Source organism: Ailuropoda melanoleuca, chromosome X, assembly GCF_002007445.2.
Source record: "Ailuropoda melanoleuca isolate Jingjing chromosome X, ASM200744v2, whole genome shotgun sequence".
NCBI lineage: Eukaryota > Metazoa > Chordata > Mammalia > Carnivora > Ursidae > Ailuropoda > Ailuropoda melanoleuca.
Window position 1 is genome coordinate 44,907,581 of NC_048238.1, and position 20,300 is coordinate 44,927,880.

Below are 20,300 nucleotides of genomic sequence, written 5' to 3' on the forward strand. Positions count from 1 at the left end.
TTGACTGAGGATTTCAGAGGGGAGGGGGGTGGGGGAATGGGATAGACTGGTGATGGGTGGTAAGGAGGGCACGTATTGCATGGTACACTGGGTGTTATACGCAACTAATGGAGCATCGAACTTTGCATCGGAATCCGGGGATGTACTGTATGGTGACTAACATAATATAATAAAAAATCATTTTAAAAAAATAAAATAAAAAAATAAAAAACATATATATATACCTTAGTTCATATCTTGTTTTCTTTCTTTTTTTTTTAAAGATTTTATTTATTTATTTGACAGAGATAGAGACAGCCAGCGAGAGAGGGAACACAAGCAGGGGGAGTGCGACAGGAAGAAGCAGGCTCATAGCGGAGGAGCCTGATGTGGGGCTCGATCCCATAACACCGGGATCACGCCCTGAGCCGAAGGCAGACGCTTAACCGCTGTGCCACCCAGGCGCCCCCATATCTTGTTTTCTAAACTATAAGGGATGAAAGTTTCCTGGAGAAACAACTGATTCCAACACGGGACAAAGAAAGTACAGGATGAGGCTGGATCATCTTGTTATGCCAAAAAGTAAAGAACTGCTCAAAGAAGGATGGGAACACATAAAAATATACAGGAGCCAGCTTAAGGGGGTTCCTACTGCCCAAATATGGGACAATTTGGGCATCAAGACAAATAGTGATAGTAATTGAATATAACCCATTAAATAAAATAAGAATACATGAGGTCATACTGATACAAACAAAGTTTTTACAGCACAAAGCCAACTAATAAATATAAGGAATGACAAAAACAGAAAATCATCAGTAGATGATAAAGCTAGTGGATAAAATTTACATAGTTTCAAAATATCTCCCCACAGATTACTTACTAATTACAAAAGAAAAAAAAGGTCACTTTATGGTAGAAAACTATATACAGCAGCCTCCACCTTAACCTCAGCAATAGCAGGAAAAACTGAAATCACATGCCTCCTAATATGATACAATGTGCAAAGAACACCTCATCACTTACATGGTATTCCTGACAAAAATGTGTGATCTGAATCGAGCAAAAGAAAACGTCAAACAAACTCAAACTGAAGGACATTCTTTTTTTTTCTTCTTTTATTTTTTTTAAGTAGGGCTCCATGTCCAGTGTGGATCCTAACGTGGGGCTTGAACTCACAACCCTGAGATCAAGAACTAAGCTGAGATCAAGAGCTGGAGACTAAACCAACTGAGCCACCAAGGTGCCCCAAATTGAAGGACAGTCTACAAAATAACCAACCTTGTGGTGCCTGGGTGGCTCAGTTGGTTAAGCATCTACTTCGGCTCAGGTCATGATCCCAGGGTCCTGGAATGGAGCCCCGTACGTGGCTCCCTGCTCTGCAGGGAGTCTGTTTCTCCCTCTGCCCCTCCCCCTGCTCATTTTCTCTCTAATAAATAAATAAAATCTTTAAAAAAAAACCCAAAATAACCAAGCTTTATTCTTCAAAAAATAACAATGCTATGAAAAACAAAGAATGGCTGATTAAAGGAGACAAAAGAGACAACACAACTAAAGGCAATGCATGATCTTCAATTAGACCCTGGATCAAGGAAGGAAAATTGCCACAAAGGACATTATTGGGGCAATTGGTGAGATTTTAATGTGCACAACAGATTAAACAATAGTATGATATTCATATTAAATTCCTTGAATTTGGTCATTGTATTGTGGTTTAAAAAAAATCTTCATTCTTATACTGAAATATTTAGGAGTCAACGGGCATCATGTCTACAACTAGCTCTCTCATGTTCCAGAGGGAAAATCATGTGGGCATAAATGGATGGATGGATGGGTGAATGGATGGAGGATGGACGGAAAGAATCACCAACCAAGAAATCAATGCATCAACATCTGGGAATGCCTTTTATCATGTCCCTCTTTATCATATATGTTTAATGTCTGATTCCAAGGGCTCTGATTTATCTTTGTATTCTCAGTGCTTCTTACCACAGTGTCTGGCACATTTTAGGCTTCTAATAAATATTTTAAGATAGAAAGAAATAAGAAAGAAAACAGTGACATAAGAAGAAAGGCTGTGCCATAAAAATGTTCATGATCCAATATTACCATTGCCGGACATAAAGCCTATGGAAATAATACAAAGGGAAATAAAGTATATAATATAAAGTTTGTTTTATGGTAAATATTTAGTAAATGGTAGATATCTCTGTGTTTTGATTGTGGTATTATACATAATAAAAACTGGCGGCAAGTTAGTTGTTCAGGAATAGGAGATGAGTTAGGTAAATATGAATATTTATTGCACTATCATGTGGCCATTGAATACTGGAATTGTGAAGGCCAAGTAAAGGCAGGGAAAATTACTTACCAAAGAATGAAAAAAGTAGAAAATAAAACTGTACATACAAGTGCAACCACTTGTGCATGTGTTAAAAGCCTGGAATACTATAACAAATATTATAATCACTGCCATGTTAAGGAAATAGCATTCTAGGTGATTTTCCCCATTTTCCTACTTTTTACAATGTTACTACATACATTTTCTAATTTAAAACTCTGAAAGGATATAAAATACTAAGTGTATAGGAAAATAGGTATTTTCATAAACCAATGGTGGGATTGTAAACTGGTTACACCTTTCTGAAGGGTAACTCGACATCAACACACCAAGTCTTAAAAACATCTAGCATTGATATTTCTAGAAATTTACCCAAGGATATAATTAAGAGTGTATACAAAGAAAATAATTAAGAGTATATACTAAGATTTAGCTATAAGAATGTTCCTCACAACACAGACTATAATCACAAAGCACAAAAAAATTAGACACTTGTTTCCTTTACTTGTTCCATTAAATAAATAATGGTATATCCATAGTAAAGGATACTATGTAGCCCCTTAAAAATGTATTAAAACATATAAGATAACACTATAAGTGAAAAAAGATTATAAAAGAATACGTACACTATGGTTACATTAAAATCACATGTATGTATAAGCATATAAAATGGTCTGAAAGAATATACGACAAGGTGTTAAATAAGCTTATCTATATTCATCTTTCTTTAGTAATTAAGAAAAAAATAAATTCAACCTTGTACAGATTTATCAACCTTCAAATCTGGTAATCACAGGGCAGGTCCCCATTATACACACAACACTATAGCCATTTTATTTTTTTTAAAAGATTTTATTTATTTATTCGACAGAGATAGAGACAGCCAGCGAGAGAGGGAACACAAGCAGGGGGAGTGGGAGAGGAAGAAGCAGGCTCATAGCGGAGGAGCCTGATGTGGGGCTCGATCCCATAACGCCGGGATCACGCCCTGAGCCGAAGGCAGACGCTTAACCGCTGTGCCACCCAGGCGCCCCAACACTATAGTCATTTTAAATAAAGTAAAAAGCAGAAGTTCATTAAATTTGAAAGGCATCTACAAAAATAGCCCAGCATTTATTTGTAAATACTAGTTTTGAAACTCCTCAAAATATTATGAGAGAACTTGATTAGAAGCTATCATATAAAAAAGACAGATGAACGAATTACTAACCATGATTCTAAGGACACAAAGTAGCATTAATAATCCTGTTAATAATTACAAGTTGTTATAAAATATTCCAGACTATTGTCATAGTAACTATGTCTTGTTTCTCCTTACTTAATCCATAGGCTTTGCCTCCAGATTTATGCATCAAGACACCATGTCACTATTCCATCTTGCTGGGAATCAATATAATTCTTTTAAAATTTCTTTAATACGACCATTTGTTAAGCTGGATACATTTTGTTGAATCTTGTGTGTAAGAAAAAAAGAAATCTCGTTGCCAAAATATTTGCTTTCAGTGTTTAAACAGTGATTATGTTAAAAAGCTAATTATCTAACCTACAATTAGAAGCTAATCTAATCTGTCCAGGAAGAAACCTCAGTATGGGTTGACTATGTTGGAAGGGGAAAGGGAAGGCAGGAAATGATACTTTGTGCTTGTTTCTCAACTACCCCCCCACTTTAAAATCCAAAGAAAGACAGGCACCAATCCCCTTTCTTAATGAGACCTTGATAATCTGGATGTCTGAGACCTTGATAACTTGCTAGCAAAGTTCAATAATATTGAAGTACCTCTGGACACATGCAGAATGAGGACAAGGCCAAAATGAGAAGCAAAACTAGGGTTGTATTCCATGGGCCATACCATCCCCTCCTCTCCATTTTGATATTTAAAACACTCTCTTATACTTGTTTCTAGATCTTTCTCACCCATGATGCTGTGAACTATTCAAGGACCATATCTGTAAAATTTATCACAATATTTCCAGCTCCTAACCAATACCTGAAATAGGAATAGATGCTCAATAATAGTTTTTCACTATTATGATAGTCTCATGTTATTATTTTTATTTTTATTATAGTAACAAACCAATCACTATTAAGCATTTCTTAAGTGCTAAGCATGTCATATACATTATTTCTCTAAATTCCACCTTTATGACAACTCTGAGCAGTAGGTATTGCTATATTCATTTTACAAATGAGCAAGCCAAAGCTATAAGTGATGGAAGCAAAAATTGAATCCGTAAATGGAAATTAATGAATAGACTAATGATTCCAAAGAGTACTGAGGACCAAAGACCCCTTGTGCACACCACAGAGGCTTTTCTGTTAGTTTTTGTTGGTTGCTAACCCTCTTTCTCCTTTACTTACTTCATCATTACTTGCCCTCCTCCCACCAGTTATTCTCAGCCCTGGATACAGTTTTAATCTCAAGGAAAGGAGAAGAGGAGGGATGAAAGAAAAGGGAAACAAAAAACAAGAAAAGAAACATTTAAACATTCCATAAACTGCCTTATTGTATTCTCAATCGTACAAACCATGTCTCTCCTGTGATTTTTTTTAACAACCACTATTTATTAAGCACTTACTACATGCCAGGCACTTCTTACATATATCTCATCTAATCCTAATGAGCCTGCAAGATAGGCATTTTTTCTGACATGATAAAAATTTTCCAACATACAGAAAAGTTGAATATTTGTTCAGTGAAAACCTATATATCCACCACTCACAGTCTACAGCACTTTACTATAATTGCATATCACATGTATATCCATAAATCCATTTTACTTTTTACATTTCAAAGTAAGTTGCAAATGCAAGACAGACATTTTAAAATGTCATTTGACAAATGAAAAGAATCAGAGCTAAAATAAATAACTTTCCTCAAATCATAAAATAAATAATTCAAAGAGACATTGTTCAAACTCAGGTCTAACTAAAGATACAAACTGCTCAAGACTACATGTATGATGTATATACCTGTTTAAAAGTAAAATTTTTATTTAATTTAAATAAATTATCACTGTATATGTCCACTTACATATTTTTATAAAGAACCCTTCATCTATAAAGTCATTGCTTATCTAAGCCCAATTCCTGGCCAAGCCAAGATTCTGAATAATGAAATTTACGCTAAGAAATAACTTTTCCACAGCACAATTCCATGGATAAACTCACATAATGACACCCAAGCTATTAAACAGGCAAGGATAAAAAGATGAAAACATGTCAGCACACAAAGATTGACAGACACAAGTGACAGAAACTAGGAGGAAGATTCATTAACTATAAGGCAGGTAAACTAGATAAAAGAAAAAAAAATTACCTGGGCTTTACTCCAGAGCCTCCCTAGGGAGTACCTCATGAAAGGGAACTAACTGAAAGTCAACTTATACCTCATACTTTCCCCCTATTATCTGTCCCCAGTTGAGTTATCAAGGGTCTGTACCAATCATGAAATTGATCAGACACTGCTCTTCTTGCAGCCCTCCAAGCTTTTTTTTTTTTTAAAGATTTTATTTATTTGTCAGAGGGAAAGAGAGACTGAGCAAGTAGCGGGAGGGGCAGGCAGAGGGAGAAGCAGGCTCCCTGCTGAGCAAGGAGCCTGATGCGGGACTCAGTCCCAGGACCCCAGGATCATGACCTGAGCCAAAGGCAGATGCTTAACCAACTGAGCCACCCAGGTGTCCCAGCCCTCCAAGCTTTCTACAGCTATTTGGAGAGAGCAACTAACCCTGTTTTTTTTTTTTTTTTAATGGAAGGAGTGAGAATGCGTATTGGAGATAAAAAGGAGAGGACTAACTGAGTCATTTGGCATTCTGGGAGGTAGAGGCCCTACAAGTAAAGCCAAATGAGCGAGGATGCAGAAAGGAAAAATTTTGGTAGCCATGCATGTTGAAGATGGCAGTCTTAATATATTTGACTATTACAAGCTTTAGAGAACACATTATGGGGGTAAAAGCAAACCACACCTTAGTATAGAACTATAGCAGATAAATATCTACTAACATACAGTGTACATCTCCTTGTCCTTAAACTGTAGACCTGTGGAAGGATTTAATCATCATGCAAAAGGACAACAGAAGTCAAAGAAAATCTACATGAAGTCAGAGTTGGACAAGGGAGTCCAGATCCCAGAGGGCTTTCAGGCCATTGAATACTGTGCCTATTAGACAAATCCGGGGTACTTTAACTATCAAATAAATAATGATAGTATTATATCACAACCTATTAAATAATATAAGGCCCTATGAGTCCATACTCAAAATAAATAAAGGAGAAGAGCCAACTAATAAATATAAAGAGGCATGATGAAATTAGAATATCATCAATAGACACTTACACTAGTGGGTCAAAGTTTTGATGATGAAAGGGATATTTACATAGTGTCAAACAGCTCCCTGCAAATAACTCATAAATTATTAAGGGAAAATGGCAACTTATAATGGAGAAGCCTGGCAGGCCCTACTTGAACCAAGTAATAAAAGTTAGTATCACCAATATTGGGACAAACTGGCATGCCTCCTAATGTGATGCCCTGAGCAGAACAGTATGTCACTTACATGGTATTCCTGCCAAAAATCCATGATTCGAAACAAATCATGAGACAACTTCAAACAAATACAAACTGAGGGATAATCTATAAAAAACTGGCCCATGCTTTTCAAAACTGTCAAGAAAAATAAAGAAAGGCTGAAGAAATGTTTGAGATTAAATCAGACTAAAGAAAAAGACAAACAACCACCCCCAAAAAACCTTGACGAGACACTTCACAAAAGAAGATATTTGAGTCTCTAAGAATTACCTGAAAAGATGCACAACATTGTTACTATCAGAGAAATGCAAGTTAAAACCACAATATATACTACAATGCATCCGCCAGAATGGCTAAAATTTAAAATACAGGTAATACTAAGTGTTGATAAGGATGTAAAATAACTAGGACACTCATACATTGCTGGTAGGAATGTATTTTGACACAACTACTTGGAAAACTGTGTAACGTTACTTGGTATAGTTAAATATACCTTTTTCCTGTGACCCAGTAATCCCACTTCTACATATATACACAAGAGAAATGAGTGCATGTGTCCATAAATAAAACATACAGGAACATTAATAGCAGCTTTATTCATAAGAGTAAAAAACGGAACCAATCTTAATGTACTTCAACAGGAGAACTGATAACTGAACTGTGGCATATTCTAGAATGGAACAACTCACAGCAAAAAAAAATAAAACAAACTACCTATACATGCAACAATGTGGGTAGAACTCAGTAAACCTTCCAGGAAGCTAAAAATGTTCTCTATCTTCATTTGCATTTAATGAAGGAATACATGTAAAAACTCATTAAACTGTATATTTAAGGTTAGGGTAAAAACTCATTAAACTGTATATTTAAGATTAGGGTACTTTAATGTATATATGCCTTATATATTTCGATAAAAAGAAGAAATCTTTTTAAAAGCCTGTATGACCCAATTCTGATAAAATAAATACTGAAAAATGTTTTGTATATGTGTATGTATAAAAAAATTTCTGAAAAATTTCAAAGGTTTCATTTCTGAGAGGTGAGATAACCAGTAATTTCAAAACTTTATACTTTTCTGTAATTTCTAAAAAGTATAAGAAGAAAAGTTTTTTAAGTTATTTTCAGAAATAAAACTTTCACTATTGGCAAATGACATATTACTATATATAAAAAAACCCTAAAGACTCCACCAAAAACTACTAGAACTGATAAATGAATTCAGTAAAGTCAAAGGATACAAAATCAATGTGCAGAGATCTGTTGCGTTTCTATCACTAACAATGAAACAGCAGAAAGAACACAAACCCGTTTACAATTGCTCCAAAAATAAGACACCTCGGAATAAACCTAACCAAAGGCATAAATATCTGTACTCTGAAAACTATAAAACACTGATGAAAGAAATTAAAGAGGACACAAAGAAATGGAAAGACATCCTATGCTCATGGATTAGAAGAACAAATACTGTTAAAATGTCTATACTACCCAAAGCAATCTACACATTTAATCTAAACCCTATCAAAACACCACCAGCATTTTTCACAGAACTAGAACCAAAAAAATCACAAAATTTATATGGAACCACAAAAGACCCAGAATAGCCAAAGCAACCTTGAATAAGAAAAGCAAAGCTGGAGGCATCACATTTCCAGACTTCAAGTTATATTACAAAGCAAGCTGTAGTAACTGGAACAGTATGATACTGGTATAAAAGTAGACACATAAGTCAACAGAACAGAACAGAAAACCCAGAAATGAACCCACAACTATATGGTCAATTAATCTTCAACAAAACAGGAAAGAATATCCAATGGGGAAAAAGAATGTCTCTTTAATAAATGGTGTTGGGAAAACTAGTCAACTACATGCAAAAGAATGAAAACTGGACCACTTTCTTTCACCGTACACAAAAATAAACTCAAAAATAGATTAAAGACTTATATGTCATACCTGAAACCATAAAAATCCTAGAAAGAAAGCATAGGCCATAATGTCTCTGACATTGGCGGTAGCAACATTTTTCTAGATAACGTCTCATGAGGCAAGGGAAACAAAAGCAAAAATAAACTATCATGACTTCATCAAAATAAAAGGCTTCTGCACAATGAAGGAAACCATCAACAAAACTAAAAGGCAGGGGCGCCTGGGTGGCTCAGTCATTGAGCCTCTGCCTTCAGCTCAGGGCGTGGTCCCAGAGTCCTGGGATCGAGCCCCACATCAGGCTCCTCTGATGGGAGCCTGCTTCTTCCTCTCCCACTCCCCCTGCCTGTGTTCCCTCTCTCACTGGCTGTCTCTCTCTCTGTCAAATAAATAAATAAAATCTTTGAAAAAAAAAAAGATTCTCTCTATAAAGAAAAAAAAAAAACCTAAAAGTCAACCTACTGAATGAGAGAAAATATTTGCAAATGACATATCCAATAAAGTGTCAGTATCCAAAATATATAAAGAACTCATAAAACTCAACACCCAAAAAAGAAATAATCCAATTAAAAAACGAGATGTGAACAGACATTTTTCCAAAGAAGACATCCAGATGGCCAACAGACACATGAAAAATGCTCAACATCACTCATCATCAGGGAAATGCAAATCAAAACTACAAAGACATATCACCTAACATCTGTCAGAATGGCTAAAATCAAAAACACGAGAAACAACAAGTGAGTGTTGATGAGGAGGTGGAGAAAAAGAAATGCACGTTGATGGGAATGACAGTATTCCTGTCACAAATGCATGACCTGAATCTAATCATGTGGAAACATCAGGCCAACTCATTTTGAAGACTAATCTATAAAATAACTAGCCTATACTCATCAAATTCATCAAGGCCATGAGAGACAGAAAGGCTCAAACAATTGCTCCAGATTAGAAGAAACTATTAAAGGAGCATGACAATAAAATGAAAACACTTATCCTAGATTGCATCCTGAACCATAATGTTTTTTTTTCTTTGTTATTATGAAGAGGAATCATATATTTAGAAGAAATCTTCTTTGGAGAACAGTTAAAAATGAAGAATCAGAGAATTCTGGAACACCCATTAAACATCCTACTCAGTACAGGTAACTACAAAAGATCTCACTGCTACTGCAGGCAATCACGAGATGTGAGGTGAGGCAATGTTAACCTAGAAGTTACAAAGTTTACGCAATTTAATTGAGGAAGCCCAAATCAGCTACCAATGTTAATCAATCAGACTTTCATTTTAAATATGAAGCAACACCCAAGAAAATAACTAAACATGGGAGGAGATTTAGCAAACATAAAATTAATAATATGTATTCTATCCCAAAGGAACGACTCAGGAACATGGAAATAAGCAAACCAAAGGAAAGAACTCAATTGTACATCAGTGGGAGAAAAGAAAGATGAATGAACTAGAGCTACATATATGAACATGGATGAATCATAAACAATATTGATTTTTTTAAAAATGCAAAAGAATGTATATGTTAGTATACTATTTACATGAAGTTTTTTGTTTTTTTTTTTAAAGATTTTATTTTTATTTATTTGACAGAGAGAGAGACAGCCAGCGAGAGAGGGAACACAAGCAGGGGGAGCGGGAGAGGAAGAAGCAGGCTCACAGCAGAAGAAGCCTGATGTGGGGCTCGATCCCATAACGCCGGGATCACTCCCTGAGCTGAAGGCAGACGCTTAACCGCTGTGCCACCCAGGCGCCCCATATGAAGTTTTAAATCTTGCAAAAAATACACAGGTATCCAGGGAACAGCAAATATACTAATAATTTTTTATTTCGTAAGTTGAGTAACAGGTATATGGGGATTCCTTGTGTTACTCTTGATATCCTTGCATATATCATAAAGATTTCATTGTAAATATTTTAAGTCAAGAATACAGGTTAACTAATGAAATATTTCAGCAACAGCTATTCTACAAGAGGTTCTTACACATACCAATTAAGTAATCCTTAATATAAAAGAATGTGCTTGCTTTTATTTATTTTTTTAAAGATTTTATTTATTCAAGAGAGAGAACACAAGCAGGGGAGGGGAAAGGCAGAAGGACAGGGAGAAACAGACTCCCTGCTGAGCAGGGAGCTTGACGCAGGGCTCAATGCCAGGACCCTGAGGATCATGACCTGAGCTGAAGGCAGAGGTTTTTTTTTTTTTTTAAGATTTTATTTTTTACTGGGGCGCCTGGGTGGCACAGCGGTTAAGCGTCTGCCTTTGGCTCAGGGCGTGATCCCGGCGTTATGGGATCGAGCCCCACATCAGGCTCCTCCACTATGAGCCTGCTTCTTCCTCTCCCACTCCCCCTGCTTGTGTTCCCTCTCTCGCTGGCTGTCTCTATCTCTGTTGAATAAATAAATAAAATCTTTAAAAAAAAAGATTTTATTTTTTATTATTTATTTGTCAGGGAGAGAGAGAAAGAGCAAGCACAAGCAGGGGGAACAGCAGGCAGAGGAAGAAGCAGGCTCCCTGCTGAGCATGGAGCCCAATACAGGACACAATCCCCGAACCCAGGGATCATGACCCATGTTGAGCGCAGACACTTAACTGACTGAGCCACCCAGGCATCCCTCGAAGGCAGATGCTTAACTGACTGAGCCACCCAGGCACCCCAGAATGTGCCTGCTTTTAAAAAGAAAAAAAAAACTATTAATAGTCTCATCAGTTCAGATCAGGTTTGCCACCAAATGATTTTTGGCAACAAATATAGGAAATCCTTTCAGTATCCAAAAGCTTTTAGAATTAAGGCATTAGGGCCTATAATAAGAAATGGAGAAATCTACAATTGTAGTAGGATACTTCCACACATTTTTCTCAGAAAGTAAAAGAATAACTGGACCAAAAAAAAAGGATAGAGAATTTGAATATTATAATTAAGAAGCATGATATAATAAATATAGAGAAAACTTGGAATGCTCCTCCCAGAATGGAAAATATATATCTCTAGCAGATAAAGCAAAAAAAAAAAAAATCAAATTCCAAAAAGTAGAAAGTATGGTCTGACTACAATGCCAAAAATATAGAAATTAACAATAAGAATTATCCAATTCAAAATTAAGCATAACTTAAAACAAGTTTTATCTAAGAGGAAATCAAAGCAAAATATTTTAAATTTCTTACAAATAGTCATTAAAACACTGGAATAATGATATAAGAATAGATAAAGATCAAAGGAACAAAAGAGAGAGTTGAGAAATGAGTCACGTATGTATAGTAATTTCAGATAGGATGAAGATACCATTTCAGATCAGTGTGTAAATGATAGACTATTTAATAAATGTGTTGGGACAAATGTCTATTTATTTTGAAAAAAAAAACACAACTACATCTTTACTTCAGATAGTCCACACACACAAAAAATCAAAATCCCAATGGAATATACAGCTAAACAAAGAAAAAATTTTAAAGTATTAGAAGAAAATATAGAACATTTTATGCTCATGACCCTTCCTAAGCAAGATACAAAATACAAGAGCAAAAGAAAATGGTGAGTAGATTTGATCTTAAAATAAAAAAAAGCTTCTGTGTGACAAAGAGCACTATAAGCAAAGTAGGGACACACTAGAAGAAAGTAATTGCAATATATTTAACAAAGAATTAGTATCAGAACATATAAATAAATTAAAGAGAAAAAGTAGAAGCTCTCAATAGACAAATGGGCAAAGAATATGAATGACATTGCAAAGAAAAAATGAATATGCAATAAACAAATGAAGAAGTAAACAGACTATGGTATAGCCATATCCAAGGAAATATTCAACAATAAAAAAATAAGCAACTAGTGACACATGTAACAAGTTGAATGGATCTCAAGTCAATTTCAAAAGGTTATACATGGTATAGTTCCACTGATACATTATTTCCAAAAGAAAAAATGATCATGAAGGGGAACAGAGTAGTGACTGCCAGGGGTTAAAGGTGGAAGGGGTTGTGACTATTAACTGACAGCTCAAAGGAGTTTTTTTGAGTGATGGAACTGTTCTGCATCCTGATTGTGGTGATTGCGATACAAACCTATACATGAAATAAATTCATAGAACTACAGATACACACAAAATAAGTGAGTGCATGTGATAACTGGTAAAATCCAAATAAGTTTTTTAGTTTAATTAATAGTATCGTACACTGTCAATTTCCTGGTTTTGATGATTGCATTATGATTAAATAGGATGTTAATATTGGGAAAAGCTGAGTGAAGGGTACACAAAAATTCCCTGCACTATTTTGGCAAGCTCTATATGAGTCTAAAATCATTTCAAAATAAAAAGTCAAAAATAAACATAAGAAGACACGCTCACCATCTCTAGTAATCAAGGAAATTTAAATTAAAACAATATGTTATTTTTTACGTATCAGCCTACAAAAAAATCTGACATTATCAAATACTGACAAATTGTGCCACTGGCTGATGAGAATTTAAATTGGTCTAGTACCTTGGAAAAACAATTTGGCAATATGTATTAATATAAAAAAAAAGTATAGACTATGGTCTAGTAATTCTGCCCCAGTGTCTCCTCTAGCTTGATCTACTTTGTTCATTGTAATATTAGTAGTGAAAAATTGGAAATAGCCAAAATGTCCATCAGTAGAAGGAATAGCTAAATAAACTGCAGTATAGTCTTACTAATGAGTACTATAGGGCAATTAAATAAAATCCAATATACCTATATGTAATAACATAGATATATTTCCAAGACACATAATTAAGTAAAAAAAGTATAAGGTGACACATAGAGTAGGATCTCTTTAATTAAAGCTTAAAGATGAAAATCAAACTGGAAAACAATGCTATGTATGGTCTAACCATACATATCTATGTATGTAACTACATTGAAAAAAATCTGGAAGGACATACACCAAATTGACAACAGAAGGGACAAGGACATGGATGGGTCAAATGAGGCTTCTCAGCACTGTTTTAAATTTTTACCAAAAGTATATATTGGCATATTACTCATAATTAAAAAAATTGGAAAATGATTTTTAAAAAAGGAAAAAGAATGCAAATATTGTGGTAAAGAATCAAAGTGATATTCAAACATTATACTGAGTAGGGATGCAAGTGCATTTAAAATGCTGAGGTTTAATATTTCTCTCCAGCAGCTGAAAATGAAACCATCTAAATGGAAGTTTGATTAGACCACAATGTCAAATGAAAAGAAATCCATCTTTTTTTTAAATATTTTTTAATCATATTATGTTAGTCACCATACAGTACATCCCTAGTTTTTGATGTAGTGTTCCATGATTCATTACTTGCGTATAACACCCAGCACGATGCAATACGTGCCCTCCTTAATACCCATCACCAGCCTATCCCATTCCCCCACCCCCCTCCCCTCTGAAGCCCTCAGTTTGTTTCTCAGAGTCCATAGTCTCTCATGCTTCATTCCCCCTTCTGATTAACCACCAGAAGTACTAATTCACTAGTATTAACACATCACACTAGAGGAGATAAGAAATGCTGACATTAGCAATAGATAAACATCAGAATAAGTGGTTTTCCATATTATTTGGATAAAATGATCAAAACCACAATTGGCACATCTGAACTCATGATTCACTTCCTGTCTCTTATATGACCCTCGTCCATTGCTAAATGGGAAAATAAAATGGACAAATAAGAACAGATATTAGGTTGCCCACCAAACGCAAGTTCATTAACAATTTGGAAGTCCTGATGAGGCAACAAGAATGATAAATATCAACAAAGAATCCTTCTGCCACTGAGGGCAGGCTGACAGAGATATCTACAGATATTCTTATTTATTAATTTATTCAACAAACATGTAACAAGCAACTATTTGTATCAAACACTGTGCTAGGTGCTAGGAATATAGAGGTGAATAGTGTACAGATCTCTGCGCAAAAATTTTTCAGTTTTATTGGGGAGACAGACACAAAATATAAGCATAGCCTGCTACTTGACCAGACTGAAGATCTCTCTTTCCTCTACCTTGGCATTAAAATAACCCAAATATCAGAAATTCACTCTATCCCTTTGCCGTCAACTCTCTAGGGTTTACTGACAGGACTGACTATAGTGGTTACCTCACTTAAGTGATATATTGCAATGACAAAAATTAGCAAAGTGAGGTTCTACTTCTAGTACTTTCCTCCATCCCCAGCAGTTACCAATGAAAAAGTGCTGGACAAATGTAAAAATAACAACTATCTGAAGGTATAAGAGAGCAAGCAAAAGCAGGTAGAAACATGGAGGAAGGTGACAGTAGGAAAAAAGGACAGTGGATGAGTTGCCATTTTTATGGCTTTTCACCTGAAAGCAAGCCCTATAGCAGCTAAAAATCAGAACAAAACCCCAACATTCTTACAAGATTGAAGAAACAGAGGAAGGAATCTGGTAGTACAGAGCCTTTTAGACCCACAAAGCTCCTGGTGCTCTACCATGCAACAGGAAAAGATCTGGGCTAGTCTCCTAACACTTCACCTAATGGCAGAAGGCAACCCAAGTCATTATATCCTCACTCCCTATCCAGTGGCAGAGAGCCATATCGAACCCTCAACGCCCAACCAACAGTAGACAATGACCAGGTATATTACCTCCATAACCTAGGGGCACTAGAAGAGAACAAGTATGAAGGGTACCAGCATCAGGTGGCCAGAAAAGAGGCCAGGGGAGATACTCTCCATCCTTTGGCCCAACATCCACCACTCCTGAAATCTAAAACTTGGCAGCCCAGAAAAGCCCTTTCCATTATTGCACATAGCACCCAGTGAGAGCTCAACCAGAGTCAGAAGACCAAGTAGTCCAGAATAGCACTGCAAGAGCTCAGGAAACTAAATTATCTTTGGAACTAAAGCCCACGAGAGAAGGAGAGAGCCTAGAGGCTAAACTTAATATAGCAAATCCCTGCTAAACTAGAAGATTTAACTATGACCAAGTCTCCAATCATAATACCCAAAATGTCCAATATACAACAAAAAAAATCATTTACTGTATGAAGAGAGAGAAAAATCATAACTCAAATGGGAAGAAACAACTAGCACCAATACTGAGATAAATCAGATGTTGGAATTATAAGGACTTTAGAGTAGCTATCAGAAAAAGAACCTCAGTGAGTAATTACAATTTCTCTGGAAACAAATGAAAAAAATAAAAAAAAATCAGGGGAAAAATAGAACTTATAGGAACTATATAGAAATTATAAAATTGGGGGCGCCTGGGTGGCTCAGTCGTTAAGCATCTATCTTCGGCTCAGGTCATGATCCCAGGGTCCTGGGATCGAGCCCCACGTCGGGCTCCCTGCTCTGCTGGGAGCCTGCTTCTTCCTCTCCCACTCCCCCTGCTTGTGTTCCCTCTCTCGCTGGCTGTCTCTCTGTCAAATAAATAAATAAATAATCTTTTAAAAAAAGAAATTACAGAATTGAAAAATATAATAACCTCAATAAAAAAACCTAACCAAACAGGCTAATTAATAAGCTGGAAAGGACAGAAAATACAATCAGTGAACTTGAGTACAGATTAATAGAGTTTACTCAGTTTGAGTAAGAGAGAAAAGAGAAAGAAATGAACAGGGTCTCTAAATCTGTGGAAAAATAATTTTAAAAAAGATTGAAAATTCATGTAATTGGAGACTTAGCTGGAAACAAGAAAGAACATGGAACAGAAAAAATTATATTTAAAGAATAATGGCTGAAAACGTCCCAAATTTGGCCAAAGACATAAAACAGATATATGAAGCTGAGTGAACTTCAAAGAGGACAAACCCAAAGAAATCCACACCAAGATACATCATACTTGTAAAAATTAAATTTTAATAGCAACTAGGAAGTAACAACACATTACTGATAGGGGAAAATCAACTTGAATGACAGCATATTTCTCATCTAAAAACACAGAGACCAAAAGGGGGGCATAACATTTTTCAAGTGCTGAAAGAAAATAATTATTAACTATGAATTCTACATCCAGCAAAATATATATTCAGAAATGAAAAAGAAAAAAGATATTCCGGACAAAAGAAAACTAGGAGAATTTTTTACTACTAGATCATTTAACTTATAAACTTGAGACAATTATATTTTAAAAGTAGGAAGGGTAAGGGGACATAATGGAAAAAAATACTTGACTTGAAGTGGTAAAATGTCCATACCAGCAGAGTGTGTAGCTTACATATATAGACAGTAATATCTAGAGCAACCACTAAGAAAACTATACGGCACAATATACTCAAAACAGTATAAATAAAACAAGGAATCCTAAAAAAAAAAAAAGTTTGCAAATAACTCACAGGAAGGAAAGAACAAAGAAGCAGAGGAAAGAGAAACATGGGAAAGATACAAAGAGCAAATATTAAAATAGCAAACTTAAGTCCTAAGGTATCAATAACTATTTTGAATGTAAATGTCTAAATATACCAAATAAAAGGGAGATACTGTCAGAGTGGATAAAAAAAAACAGCTGGATGCTTTCTACTAGAAACTTACTTTAAATACAACAAGATAAATAGGTTGGAAGTAGAAGGAAGGAAAAAAAGATATACCATCCTAACATTAATCAAAAGAAATGAGGAGCGGATATATACTATCAGATAATGCATACTTCACAGAAAAGAAAATTACTAGGAATGAAGAGGGATATAATATTATGATAAAAAGATCAATCCACCAAGAAGACATAGCCATCCTAAATGTGAATGCATAAAACAGACCTTCAAAACAAATGGGGAGAAAATGACTGAGCTAAAAGCAAAATATATAAACCTACAGTTATAGTTAGAAACTTCAGCATCCAGGGTGCCTGTATGGCTTAGTCAGTTAAGCGTCTGCCTTCAGCTCAGGTCATGATCCCAGGGTTCTGGGATCGAGCCAGCCCCATGGCGGACTCCCGAGCAGGGAGTCCGCTTCTCCCTCTTCCTCTGTCCCCCCACTCATGCTCTCTCTCTCTCTCAAATAAATAAAATCTTAAAAAAAAGAGAAAACTTCATCCCACTCTCAGCAACTGATAGGATCTCTAGACAGAAAATTAGTAAAGATATAGCAAAATGTCAAACTAATATCTCCCATGAATTTCAGAATCAAAAATCCTCAACAAAATATTAGTAAATTAAATCCAACAATGTATACAATGAATTACATATTATGACCAAATGGGTTTATTCCAAGGATGCAATGATGTTTCAACATTTGAAATCAATGTAATCCACAATACCAATAGCTGAAAAAAATCACAAAATTACATTAATTAAAGAAAAGGCAAATTTTCTCAGTAAGTCAGGAATAGCCACTAGCCACTACCTCAACTTGACAAACAGCATGTATGAAAACTCTATAGCTTACATCATTCATAATGGTGAAAGACTTAATGTTTTCCTCTAAGCTTGGGGAACAAGGTAAGGATGCTCATTCTCACCACTCTTATTATTCAACACAATATTTGAAATTCTAACCAGGACAATAAAAGGAAAATAAAAACTAAATGGCATATAGAGTAGAAAGAGATTAAACTGTCTCCATTTTGGAGATTACATGATTGTCTACATAAAAAAATCCCAAGGATTCTACCCAAAAAGCTCTCCTAAAACTAATTAAGTTCAGCAAGGTCATAGGACACAAGGCACATGCACACACACACACCAACTGCATTTCTATGTACTAACAATGAATATGTGGAAACTGAAATAAAAAGCAATACCACTTATTATCTCTCCAAAGAAAATTAAATACTTAAATTTAACAAAAAAATGTTCAGGATGTGTACACTGAAAATTATAAAATGCTAATGAAAGCAATCAAAGAAGACTTAAATACATGGAGAGACACTGCATTCATATACTGGGAGACTCAATAAACTAAAGATGTCAATTCTCCCCACATTTACATAAAAGATTAATGCAATTACTATCAAAATCCTGGCAAGATTTGCTGTAGATATAGACAAGATTATTCTAAAATTTATATGGAAAGTCAGACATCCTACAATGACTAAATACAATCTTTTAAAAAGAACTACACTGAATTTAAATAAAGAATTAAAAAAAGAAGACAGTGGGAGAAATCACCACTCAATGTTAAGTCTTTCTATATAACTACAATAATCAAGAGCCACATAATTAACAGAGAGATAGAGACCTAAATGAATTAAACAGAATAGAGAAGCCAGAAAAAGACCCACACAAGGGCGCCTGGGTGGCTCAGTAGGTTAAGAGTCTGCCTTCGGCTCAAGTCATGATCCCAGTGTCCTGGGAATCTTTAAAAAAAAAAAAAGACACAAATATTCCCAACTGATTTTTGACAAAGGCATAAAAAGGAATTGAATGGAAAAAGGATAGTCTTTTCAACAAATGATATTAGAGCAACTGAACACCTACAGGTAGAAAAAAAGAAAGAAAAAGAAAAACCCTGAATCTTAACCTCACATGTTATACAAAAATTAAGAAAATAACATAGACCACCTACACCATAAGTGAAAACCATAAATTAAAAAATAAGAGAAAACCTGCAGGATCTAAAGGCTAGGCAAAGAGTTAGATTTCACATCAAAGACATAATCAATACCAAAGAAATTGATAAATGGGACCTCATCAAAATTTAAATTTGTTCTCTTAATTTCTTGAAAAATGTTAATGTTTATATAAAGCAAAAATTATAAGATTATAAGATTGCACTGTGTGGATTATGATATATGTAGATGATGTGTGTATATATATATACATATATATATTTATACATACATATAAAACAATTATAGCTTAAAGCCTAGAGGGACTAAAAGGTTACATGGCTCTTATATTTTATATAACACAATATTAAATAAAATATTAAAGCCATGTAGAAAATGAAGAATTAAGAATGTAAAATAAAATCCCTGAGCAACCACAGAAAACACTGAAAAGGGACATAAGAAACTTTTGGGGGTTTGGGAAATATTCTATATCTTGACTGTGGCATATATCTGTCAAGCCGCTGAACTGTGTGCTATAAAAATATATGCAGTTTATTGTTCATAAATTATACCTGAAAAGTTGTTTAAAAACGGAAAGATCCATAGCTAACATCATACTTAATGGTGAAAGACTCAAAGCTTTCCCAGTAAGATCAGGAACCATATAAGGATGTCCTCTTTCACTACTTCTGTTCAACAAGGCACTGGAAGATCTAGAAAGAGCAATTAGGAAGAAAAAGAAATAAAGGGCATCCAAATTAGAAAGGAAAAATTATGACTATCTCTATTCCTAGATGGCATGATCTTGTATACAGAAAATCCTGAAAAATTCACACACAGAAAAACTACTAGTTAATAAACTCATTAAGCAAAGTTAGGGTATAAGAGCAACACACAAAAATCAGTTGTATTTCTATACGTTAGCAATGAATAATCCAAAAAGGAAATTAAGAAAATTCCATTTATAACAACACAAAAAAAGAATGCTTAGGAATAAACTTAACAAGGAAATGTAATACATGTATGTGGAAAGTACAAAATGTTGCTGAAAGAAATTAAAGAACGCTTAATTTAAT

General features: G+C 34.9%; 1 protein-coding gene across 8 annotated transcripts in view; it reads right to left on the reverse strand.

The window, feature by feature from the left end:
* The window catches only part of WNK3 (WNK lysine deficient protein kinase 3), a 154,762-nt gene that overhangs the window by 58,071 nt on the left and 76,391 nt on the right, over nucleotides 1-20,300 (reverse strand). The gene's annotated exons all lie outside the window — the stretch shown is intronic.